Source organism: Staurois parvus, unplaced genomic scaffold (assembly GCF_062004578.1).
Source record: "Staurois parvus isolate SC_StPar_1 unplaced genomic scaffold, SC_StPar_1.0 ptg000151l, whole genome shotgun sequence".
NCBI classification, from domain to species: domain Eukaryota; kingdom Metazoa; phylum Chordata; class Amphibia; order Anura; family Ranidae; genus Staurois; species Staurois parvus.
The window spans coordinates 10,668,693-10,678,212 of NW_028317947.1; positions in this window are offsets into that span (position 1 = coordinate 10,668,693).

The following is a 9,520-nucleotide window of genomic DNA, read 5'->3' on the forward strand; positions in this document are numbered from 1 at the left end:
TCTCTAGCTGCATTCTTGCAGCCATTGAGAAATACTGTGTGAGCTGTGATCGGTCACAGCTTGTCACATGGTACAAGGCTGTTGTGAATAGCCTTGTACAATGTGACCTCGGTGATCATTCACAGATTTCACAAGTAGTAAGCAATGATGTCAGGAAGTGACATCTTGCTTACTACTATTCATGTGATCACTGATTGGCCAGTTATTGATCACATGATTGGGACCTCATACAGAGGTCCTGCGCAGGGAGCACGCACAGGCAGGAAATGCGAGAGGACATTTATAAACGGCCACCCACTCCTGCATTGCTCCTGTCCAGCCATTTATGTACATGGGCCGGACAGGATTGTCAGGGATCCAAGTATGACCAGAGATGTGTGGACTGACACAGGGAACAGCAGGCTTCAGGAATGATGTAATAATAATATAATTTATTAAGAGCTGCACAAATATACAAAAACGCACAGTAAACAAAAACCAAACCTTCAACTAATATCAATATGTTCAGGAACACAGGCGTAGTCAGGGCTGGAGAGGTGGTGTGGTCAGGCAGGCCGGGTCAGGAACAATCAGGCAGATATGGCACAGAGGGGCAGGCAAACGGACGGTCAAAAAGGAGAGCCGGGTCGGTGAAGGCAGAGTTCAGTAGTGGTCAGAATCGAGTAGGAGAGTTAAGCAGGTAGAAGACAGGACACAGGTTCAGGACAACAAGGGCTCATGGGAAAACACCAAGGCACTGATTGCAGGCCTGGTGCTGCTTAAATACACCTCCTGCAATCAGCCTCAGGTGATGGCTTGATTGCAGGAGTGAGATCCTGACTGCTGAAAAGCACCTGCTGGTGAGAACTGATACTGCAGCCCACACAGCAGGTGAGCCCCAGCACCACAAACGGTGAGTCCTTTCCTGACAGGGATAGATAGAAAAATATATCATATTTACTTGTTTTAAACAGCTTTTTTATATTTCTTCAGTTACTTTCTGATTTCCAGGTCTAGATAAGTGACGTCATATATCCCAGGAGTCTTCCGCAGGGGAGGAGTGATTTTCTCAGCTAAGCACACCCTCCTACATGCAGGCTGGTCCTAAGGGCAGATGGATTCCAGGAAGTAAATTCTACGCGAATCATCGTCTCTTACACAGGACTGCTATGGCCAGAAATTCTAAGGGGGGGGGGGTGTTTTCCAAAGTAATTTCTCAGCAAAATAAAGCACGGAGACATGGATGGATGGGTAAGTTTGCTTTGAATATTAAACATAAATTGCAGTGTTTTCAGTTTGTGGTGGTCAGATGCAGTGTAGTTCCACTTTAACTGATCCCTTGTTCCTCACCACTGTGGCTAGCCAGCAGCATCTGGGGCTATGTTTTGTTGCCCCATCTGGCCACAAGCTGCTAATTTGGAGACTATCGTCTCATGTCCATGGTAGTTTAAAGTACCTCTGTACTGTACAAATATCAATGTTAATATTTCCAAAAAGGTCCCTGCTTTTACCTAGGTAGTACCCTCTGCCACCCTGACCCATGACTGCAGTCCCCCTTAAAAGCCCATGCAAACACAGACTTTATTAAAATTGGTATGTTTAGGTCTTTTAGCCCCCTTCGTGACTGTTGTCTTGCACTTGGCTGTTCAGAAATCATGGAACAGAGCAGGAAATGTGCACCTGTGCCCCATAACTGTAACTCGTATATTTACATAAAATCCATTGGATTCACTATGAATCCTTACTACTTCCTGCCTCTAGCGCAGTAGGAGTGCTTGAGTGCCGCTTTACAGGGGTCAATGCACTTAGTGCAAACAAGTTCTTCCTGAAGCATTTGTTTTCCTGGTCATTGTCTCTTACAGTGTCATTTAAGCTTTCCCAACACAGTTCTTGCTGTCGTGTTTGGCTCTTTTATGTGTGGCTCCCACTCCTGAGAGAAGCCAACTGGACCAACTGGAAGCTGCCATGTGAACTTTGAAAGTTATTAGTACGTAAAGTGAAGGAAACAAGTATTTGATCCCCTGCTGATTTTGAATGTTTGCCCACTCACAAAGAAATGCATGTCTAATAAATTATGCACTGATTTGCATGTTCATGAGGTAAATAAATATTTGATCCCCTTCACAAACATGACTTAGTACTTGGTGGCAAATCCCTTGTTGGCAATCACAGAGGTCAGACGTTTCCTGTACTTGGCCAACAGGCTTGCACACATCTCAGGAGGGATTTTGGCCCACTCCTCTTGGCAGATCCTCTCCAAGTCATTAAGGTTTGGTGGCTGATATTTGGCAATTCGAACTTTCAGCTCCCTCCACAGATTTTCAATCGGATTATGGTCTGGAGACTGGCTAGGCCACTCCAGGACCTTAATGTGCTTCTTCTGGAGCCACTCCTTTGTTGCCTTGGCCATGTGTTTTGGGTCATTGTCATGCTGGAACACCCATCCACGACCCATTTTCAATGCCCTGGCTGAGGGAAGAAGGTTCTCACCTAAGATTTGACAGTACATTGTCCCGTCCATCGTCCCTTTGATGCGTTACAGTTGTCCTGTCCTCTTAGCAGAAAAACACCCCCAAAGGAGAATGTTTCCACCACCATGTTTGACAGTTGGGATGGTGTTCTTGGGGTCATAGGCAGTATTCTTCCTCCTCCAAACACGGCGAGTTGAGTTGATGCCAAAGAGCTCGATTTTGGTCTCATCTGACCACAACACTTTCAACCAGTCCTCCTCTGCATCATTCAGATGTTCTGTGGCAAACTTCAAATGGGCCTGGACATGTGCTTTCTTGAGCAGAGGGACCTTGCAGGCACTGCAGGATTTCAATCCTTGTCGGTGTAGTGTGTTACCAATTGTTTTCTTGGTGACTGTGGTCCCAGCTGCCTGGAAATCAGGGACAAGATCCTCACGTGTGGTACTGGGATGATTCCTCACTGTTCTCATGATCATTGACACTCCACAAGGTGAGATCTTGCATGGTGCACCAGACCTAGGGAGACTGACAGTTGTTTTGTGTTTCTTCCATTTGCGAATGATTGCACCAACTGTTGCCACCTTCTCACCAAGCTGCTTGGCGATAGTTTGGTAGCCCAGTCCAGCCTTGTGTAGATCTTGTCCCTGAAATCCTTGGACAGCTCTTTGGTCTTTGCCATCGTGGAGAGTTTGGAATCTGATTGTTTGATTGCTCCTGTGGACAGGTGTCTTTTATACAGGTAACACAATGAGATTATCAGCACTCCCTTTAAGAGACTGATTCTAATCTCAGCTTGTTACCTGTATGAAAGACACCTGGTAGCCAGAAATTCTGCTGAATGATAGGAGATCAAATACTTATTTTCCTCATGAACATGCAAATCAGTGCATCATTTGTTAGACATGCATTTCTTTTGAATTGTTTGTTGCTATTCTGTCTCTCAGTGTTACAATACACCTACCAATCGATTTTTAGAGTGATCATTTCTTTGTGAGTGGGCAAAATTCAAAATCAGCAGAGGATCAAATACTTATTTCCTTCATTATATATGCAAGCCTTAATTGTCATCCTTAGATATAAAGCTTACCCATTGATAACAAGTATTGTGTAGATGAAGGGAGTTTTGAAAAACATTCCATATACTGTACATGTAAAATACAGAATTCCACCTGTAAAAAACAAACTTGTAAAGGAATGTAAAAAAAATACACGGGTGATGTCATAATCCTACTGTCAATATTCTGGGAATGTTGAGGATCCCAAATCTCACAAGCGGACACTTCTGGTCTGTGATGGAGCACCTTGCTTTGAGATTTGGAAGACTCAGCATTCCAAGGACATCATCAGTAGGATTTTGATATCACTTTCTCCTGCACTGAAGACAGTAAGTATACACTAACCGGCCACTTTATTAGATACACCTGTTCAATTGCTTGGTAATAAAAATTGCTAATCATCCAATCTCATGGCAGCAACTCAATGCATTTAGGCATCTAGATGTTGTGAAGATGACTTGCTGAAGTTCAAACTGAGCATCAAAATGGGGAAGAAAGGGGTTTTAAGTGACTTTGAATGTTGCATGGCTTTTGGTGCCAGACAGGCTGGTCTGAGTATTTCAAAAGCTGCTGATCTACTGGGATTTTCACTCACAACCATCTCTAGGGTTTACAGAGAATGATCTGAAAAAGAGAAAATATCCAGTGAGTGGCGATTGTGTAGATGAAAATGCCTTGTTGATGTCAGAGGTCAGAGGAGAATAGGCAGACTGGTTCAAGATGAGTAACTCATGTCAATATGGACCAAAATCTCTGAGGAATGTTATCAACACCTTGGTGAATCTATGCCACACAGAATTAAGGATGTCTTGAATGCAAAAGGGGGTCCAACCCGATACTAGCAACTTGGTTTAACTAATAAAGTGGCCGGTGAGTGTAGTTTTAACATTTTCTCTATAGATGAATTGTAGGAATTTTATGTGGAGTCAAGTATGGTCTGTATGAGGGTGACAATCTGGGACAAAGTTGTGGTTGGTGGTGGTTGTGGTGTTTATAGATTTTTTTTAGTATGTATGACCTTACTTTGGGTCATAGTAGTTTTTAGTAAAAGTGGTCCACTGTTGTATTGCAAGTTCAAGGTCTCCTTTAATTCCAGATTAATCTTGGTGTGAAAGAAATACCACAGATTATATCACAATTTTGAAGGAGACAGTGTGATTTTTCCTACTGTCTTTCTAGTTTGATATGAAAAGCAGAATGTTTTGACGAATTTGCATTCACCTTAGAATTTAAATGTACGAAAAGAGGAACTAAAAACTCACATTAATAATTTACCATGTACCATTCTCCTGCTTTCACAAAAGGACAAAGTGTGTAAGACAATAAAGTTCTTATCACACATCATGGTTATTGTAATAACTCATACATGGAGGATGATAAAAAAAAGATTCAAACATATATATATAGAGAGAGAGAGAACCTGCCACTTTGTTGCAGATATGTTTTGTTGTGGTTGACTGGAAGACCCTTTTCTGGAAAAAGTACAAATCAGGCAAAATAGTAATTACATTTTGAAATACATAAAGCCAGAAATTCAACCTACCTGCCCGGGTTTCTTTTTTTAATTTTTAACCAGGCAAAGTTGTAGTCTACTAGGCCGCACCACTGGTTGAAAACCCCTTGTCGACACATCCACCACCTCCTGCGGGACTCAGATCAGAAGAAGGCCAATCGAATAACATGATAAATGTTCATCCAACACTGATCAAAGGTTGGGCGGCTCTAACACGAAGCTGGGGAAGCTCGATACAGACTGTAGTAGAGAACAAAAAACAAAGCGCACCAACCTAGCGCATTTACAATTCGTAAATTTATTGATAAATTATACTCACAAGAATTGCAGTAAAAAAGGCATATAACATCAAAAACCAAACACAGGAGACACGTGCAAGTTCCATCAGGAAGGGAGATAAACTCATGGTCAAGCTTGACCAAGAGTCTGGTTTTTGTTCTCTACTACAGTGAAAACCCCTTGTGACCAGTAACCCAGTAACCCAGAATTCCGTGACCATCAAACAACTTTTTTTTTTACATAAAATTTTATTGACATTTTATCCATAAAATGAACAAAAAGTATACTAAACACGACATGATTTCTCATTACAAAGTTTACTAGTATTGATGTGTTATAGCTCCTACGTGTATTCCTTGGTCTTGATGTGCCCAGGTACCCTTAGCAGTATATTCCAGATGATGACATTACTGAGAGTCTGGAGACAATACAGAAGTAAAATATTCCAACAAAACTAAGTAAAAGTAGATACATGTGTAGGGTGTGGGTGAGTGTTTGGGGTTATATTACTGTTTTATTACATGAGTCATGTTATGACCCTGTTTAATGGGCCATTTCATATTTATATCTGTAGGTACTATATATAATGTAACACATTCTACTTTAAAATAAAAGCTAAGACTGTCTCCAGCAAGGATTTATAGGAATCCGAGTTTTTTAGATGTAGCCGGCTTCTCCAGGTATTGTAAAAAGTTTTATCATCACTTTTATTTATTTATTATAGGTATTTATATACCGCCGTCAATTTACACAGCACTTTACATATATATTGTACATTCACATCAGTCCCTAACCCTCAAGGGGCGTACAGTCTAAGTTCCCTAACTTACATTCCCTAACTTACATTTATACATACCCCACCCACCCTCACCTAACAGCCATTCTCCTTCATTCCTCCTACCACTCCATCCCCCACAGCCACTTCCTCATGTACCACTACCCCCTCCCTCCTAGATTGTAAGCTCGAAAGAGTAGGGCCCTCTAACCCCTCGTGTGCTGTTTGTTGTTGCTGTTCGGTTTCATGTATTGTCTCCCCCCTGTACAGCGCTGAGCAAACCCTTTGGCGCTATAAAAACTCGACGTAATAATAATAATAATAACAAAAATAATACATACACATACCTCACTAGTGACAATTTAGACAGGAGCCAATTAACCTACCAGCATGTCTTTGGAGTGTGGGAGGAAACCAGAGTGGCAGGAGGAAACCCACGCAGGCACAGGGAGAACATGCAAACTCCATGCAAAAGCTGCCGTGGTTGGGATTCGAACCAACGACCCTAGTACTGCCAGGCGGATGTGCTAACCAGTTTAGGATAATATTCTCTTCCAGCAGATGTATAGTCACTGATACATTTAAATATACAGTCCAGTTATTCCTGTCTCTGCCCATTCATTCGATTTTGAATCTCCCCCCCCCCCCAAATCATGTGAGTTTTCAGTCCCAACTGGAAGCAAGGTGAGTGATTGATGGAGTTAGCTAAAAAGAGATACATAACGCTTGGATTAGGAGAACCTTGGCTTTCAGCCACTAGGAACAAGGGAAGAAAGCTCTGTGTAGGCTCTAAGTTGCTCCATACTCAGGGGGATGGAGAGCGTTTGGCTCCTACATTAGACAACCTTACACCATCCCAGGTAGTCCGTGTGAGCAGGACAGCTTGGCCCAGAAGTCATCTCTGTGTGGGCCCCACAACAGGAGGTGTATTAGGTGGGATTGGCCAGGTACTTGACCTCCTGGTTCAAATATGAGCTGGCTTAGCTACCCTATATGTCTGACTTGATTTCTATCTTGTGACACTGACTTACTGTATCATATCGGCCGTATGTCCCGGTTGCTCCTCCCCTGCTTGTACCCTAATAAGATTTTACAAACGCTGCTTAGTAACCATTGTGGCTGAGTAGATTTTTCTGAGATGTTAATATATCTTTACATTTTTCACTTCAGTGAACATTTTTAAGTGGCCCTTTGGGCTTTAAAATCGATGATAACATCAATTTTGCAGTCTCCATTTTTTCTAAGATCAAAAGGCCCCACTTTCAAGGACTACTTAGTGGTCTGTCATCCTTGTGGGATCCCCCTGTTGACTTGCCTGACACGTGGTTGCTCCATGCGTTATTACCATCTATCCCGACACACTCTCTGCTTTGTAGCTGATACCTCAAGTAACTCCTGAAGAAGCAATACTTTCGTGAAACATGTCGAACAACTAGAGTGATTACTAATATTGACATCTGATCTATGTCTTTTGATACTCTTTCCGGGATACAATATTTTTGTATTATTTTTAACTATTATTGACGAGTTTTGTAATCTGCATAGAATGCTCCACCCCATCCTGGGGGTCTTGCATTCTTAGCGGAATAATATGTATGTATTCCTATGTGATGGTCTACATTCAAATAATAAAATGATTTTAAAGATATCTTTGTTGCAGTGCCTCTAAAGTCCGCAGTTGGCCTTTTTCATTTTTCTTTGGTTCATTTGATCAATTATTATGGGACGTGGCACATAGGAGCCTGTTATATGCCCCAGGGGCAGACTGACAACTCATGGGGCCCCCGGGCAATAGGGGATCATGGGGCCCCTGTGTCCTTGCCCAAACTCAAAAAAGCCTATGAAAAAGGTACCAGGGGCATCTCATGGGGCCCCCTACTGACCCCGGGCCCTCGGGCTTTGCCCGGGTTTTCAAATGGTCAGTCCGCTCCTGATATGCCCTTACAATTTGTCACTCTGTGTTGGGTATTTTTCTCTGCCATACTCAGGGAGAATGACCCTCCTTGGCCTCACAAGTCTGTATGCAGGTGCAATTAGCCACTTTGTCATTAGGTGGCTTTGAACTACAATATTGTCTGATACAACAGATTTACTAGAATTGGTGCAAACTGAATCTGGGGCAAGGGAGCTAACATTCTATACCTGTAAGCATGTAGCCAACACATAGGCCTGGACAGGGCAGGTGGCCAGGTGGAGTGGACCTGTATGTAGGAGGAGCTGAAGCCATTCTGTCCCTTAAGTAGCTGGGGGCTAGGGCAGATTGGAGAGCCCTATGTGAGGCTTTTTTCCTATAGGATCCCCAGGAGAGATGTACCCAGCAAGGAGGTGTCTACAGAAAGCACAGTCCTGTGAGTACTAAGGACCCTGGGCAGAGGGGAGTCTGTGTATGCTATGTCACTAAGGATTTTATATTCACCACTAAACAGGCTGTATTCACACTTGAACGTTGCGTTTTTGAGCAATTTTTTTTTCCAACCCCCCTCCCCCTTGTCTCTTTCGTGAAGAAAGCCTGACATTGACCAACACCCCCCCCTGCCCTATACCTGGGCGAGCCTTCCACTACCCCCCCCCCAACCCTCCCGGTGATAGAGGAAAAAGACACTCATCTTCATCTCCAGACATCCCCGGGAATGAGAGTCAGGCTCTACATTTACCATTAAGCAGCCCCTCTTCGATCCCACTTGGTTCCAATGGAGCAGGTGTCCCTTCTTTCATCCCTTATTCTGGGGGGAGATGCTGCCCCCCTGAAAAATGCTGCCCTAGGCAAGTGCCTTGTTTGCCTTGTGGTAAATACTAAATACACCCCTGGTTAAGGTTAGTTGTCAGGGTTAGGATTAGTGGTTAGGATTAATATTTTACTGATTGTCTTTTTATTGTTTATTTGTTAGGGTGTTCATTTTTTACTATTATTATTATTAATAATAATAATAATAATAATGTATTTTTTGCTAGTCATTTATTTATTATTATTTTTATTATTAATAATATTTTTTTCTTTTTAGGGTTAGAGGGTAAAGGTTAGAGGTTAATTATCATTTATTTATTATTATTTAATGTATTAATTTAATATTCACTTATTGAGGACTTATTACACATTTACTATTGAAGTACCACTAAGTTTTGGTTTCTAAAAATCCTTATCTAACCAGTATTGGGCTTCCCCAACTTTGTCAAGTTACACAAGGTAGCACAGCATACTGACATGATAACAAGGTAGCACAGCATACTGTTATGATACACCCTCGAGCTATGACCGTTGCTGGCACAGCTCATAAACATACATACCGTATAATTGGAAATGATCACTGACATATGGCAGATGTATAACAAGTATCATAAGACTAGCTCATAAATTTAAAGTTTCCATGGATTTGTGTATTATTGTTTACGGAGTGTAGTTTATTACATGGAGTGTAATAGGCAAGTGTGTTTTGAACAGTCTCATCTG